The following is a 3,363-nucleotide window of genomic DNA, read 5'->3' as shown; positions in this document are numbered from 1 at the left end:
TAGCATGCATGTAGTATGTATGTAGTATGTATGTAGCATGTAGTATGTAGCATGCATGTAGTATATATGTAGTATGTATGTAGCATGTAGTATGTATGTAGCATGTAGGTAGCATGCATGCAGTATGTATGTAGCATGCATGTAGTATGTATGTAGCATGCATGTAGCATGTAGTATGTATGTAGCATGCATGTAGTATATATGTAGTATGTATGTAGCATGTAGTATGTATGTAGTATGTATGTAGCATATATGTAATATGTATGTAGCATGCATGTAGTATATATGTAGTATATATGTAGTATGTATGTAGCATGTAGTATTTTTTTTTTTTTTTTACATTCAACACATTAGCCGGATGATGGGACTACTACTGTCCCATCATTGGCTAATGTGTCAATCACTGTCATGGTAGCAGGCATCGCCAGATAGGACTTGTAGTCCCATCGGACGATGCCTGCACAGCCCCCCGGACATCAGCACAGCCCCCCGGCAGGCCGGCACAGCCCCCCGGCAGGCCGGTACAGACCCCCACAGGGTGCACAGACCCCGGGCAGTCCGCACAGACCCCCGGCAGAGACCCCCGGAAGGCCCGTACAGACCCCCGGGAGGCTGTACAAGGGCAGGAAAGGGTTTTTCCAATTCCGATACCGGAAGTCTCATAGACTTGAATGGGACTTCCGGTATCGGCATCGGCGATACCGATACTTTTTTTAAAGATCGGCCGATCCATTCCGATCCGATATTTTGAATTATCGGACGGTATCGCTCAACTCTAGTAAGAACGGTGAGACTATAGAACTCTCTGCCACATGATATTGTCATAGCTAATTCATTGCAAAAGTTCAATGAGGATCTGGAATCCTTTCTTGTAAAATATAACACCACCGATTATGGGTACTTGATTCTGTGATATGGCATTGATCCAGGGAACTAGTCTGAATGTTGTACATGGAGTCAGGAAGGATTTTTTTCCCCTAAAATTGGTCAAGTAGCATCTACATTGAAGGTTTTTCCTTTCCACTGGATCAACAGATTAGGCTATACAGTGGAGAAAATAAGTATTTGATCCCTTGCTGATTTTGTAAGTTTGCCCACTGACAAAGGCATGAGCAGTCTATAATTAAGGGCAGGTTAATTTTAACTAATCAGTCAGACTCTAACATCTACAACATGGGCAAGACCAAAGAGCTTGCTAAGGATGTCAGGGACAAGATCATAAACCTGCACAAAGCAGGAATGGGCTACAAAACCATAAGTAAGAGGCTGGGTGAGAAGGAGACAACTGTTGGTGCAATAGTAAGAAAATGGAAGAAATACAAAATGACTGTCAATGGACATCGAATTGGGGCACCATGCAAAATCTCACCTTGTGGGGTATTCTTGATCATGAGGAAGGTGAGAGATCAGCCTAAAACATCACGGGGGAACTTGTTACTGATCTCAAGGCAGCTGGGACCACAGTCGCCAAGAAAACCACTGGTAACATTACGCCATAAACTAAGGTTTAAAATCCTGCAGCGCCAGCAAGGTCCCCCTGCTCAAGAAGGCACATGTGCAGGCCCGTCTGAAGTTTGCCATTGAACTCATGGATGATTCTGTGAGTGATTGGGAGAAGGTGCTGTGGTCACGAGACAAAAATTGGGGTCTTTGGCATTAACTCAACTCGCTGTGTTTGGAGGAAGAGAAATGCCGACTATGACCCAAAGAACACCGTCCTCACTGTCAAGCATGGAGGTGGAAACATTATGTTTTGGAGGTGTTTCTCTGCTAAGGGTACAGGACTACTTCACCACATCAATGGGAGAATGGATGGAGTCATGTACTGTAAAATCCTGAGTGACAACCTCAGTCCCTCCACCAGGACATTAACCCCTTTCCGACCCCTGACGGGATAGTAAGTCAGCGGTCGGTGTCCCCTGCTTTGAGGTGGACTCCGGTGAGCCCACCTCAAAGCCACGACATGTCAGCTGACATGTGCCCGCAATAGGAGCTGACAGCGGGCATTTAACTATCACTTCCGGACACTGGGCCGGAAGTGAGCACATCGCCGACCCCGTCACGTGATCTATGGACCTCTATATGGTTGATGCCGACACATTGCTGAGCGCCACCCTGGGGTCTTCACTCATAGCAATGCTGTAAATCTGCTTCATATAGGTGATCTGAGCATCATCTATATGTAGCAGAGCCGATCAATTATGGCATGCTTCTAGCCTCCCATGGAGACTATTGAAGCATGCCAAAAGTAAAAAAAAAAAAAAAAAAAAAAATAATAATAAAATAAAAAAAGTGTTTAACAATTTTTTAAAAATGAAAAAAACCTAAAAGTTCAAATCACCCCCATTTCGCCCCAAACAAAATAAAATAAAGTCACACATACACATTTGGTATCGCCGCGTTCAGAATTGCCCGATCAATTAAAGCAAGGATTAACCTTGCTAAACGGTGTAGTGAGAAAAATTCAAAACGTCAGAATTGCGTTTTTTTGGTCGACGCGACATTGCATTAAAATGCATTAACGAGCAATCAAAAGAACGTATTTGCACAAAAGTGGCGTCATTAAAAACGTCAGCCCGGCAAGCAAAAAAATAAGCCCTCACCCGACCCCAGATCACGAAAAATGGAGACGCTACGGGTCTTGGAAAATTGTGCTTTTTTTTTTTTTTTTACTTTAGCAAACTTTGGATTTTTTTTTCCCACCACTTAGATAAAAGAGAACCTAGGCATGTTTGGTGTCTATGAACGCGTAATGAACTGGAGAATCATAGTGGTAGATCAATTTTAGCATTTAGTGAACCTAATAAAAAGCCAAACAAAAAACAAGCGTGAGATTGCACTTTTTTTGCAATGTCACCGCACTTGGAATTTTCCCGTTTTTGAGTACCCGACATGATAAAACCAATGGCGTCGTTCAAAAGTACAACTCGTCCTGCAAAAAACAAGCTCTCACATGGCCATATTGACGGGAAAATAAAAAAGTTGAACTTTTTTTTTAATCTAAGTGGTGAAAAAAAAATTGCGCTATATTCCGATACCCGTAGCATCTCCATTTTTCGTGATCTCGGGTTGGGTGAGGGCTTATTTTTTGCATGCCGAGCTATTTTAATGATACCATTTTGATGCAGATACCATCTTTTGATCGCCCGTTATTGCATTTTAATGTTGTTGCAACCAAAAAACGTAATTCTGGCGTTTTTACTTTTTTTCTTGCTACGACGTTTAGCAATCAGGTTAATCCTTTTTTTTTTTATTATGGATAAATCGGGCGATTCTGAACGTGGCGATACTGAATGTGTAGGTTTGATTTTTTTTTTTTTTTTTTTTAAATTGTTTTAATTAGTCTCAATGGGAGACTAGTAG

This window comes from Dendrobates tinctorius, unplaced genomic scaffold (assembly GCF_039654945.1).
Source record: "Dendrobates tinctorius isolate UK_male_01 unplaced genomic scaffold, ASM3965494v1 ptg000128l, whole genome shotgun sequence".
Classification (NCBI taxonomy): Eukaryota; Metazoa; Chordata; class Amphibia; order Anura; family Dendrobatidae; genus Dendrobates; species Dendrobates tinctorius.
The sequence above is the reverse complement of the archived record's forward strand: the minus strand, read 5'-3'. Positions refer to the sequence as shown.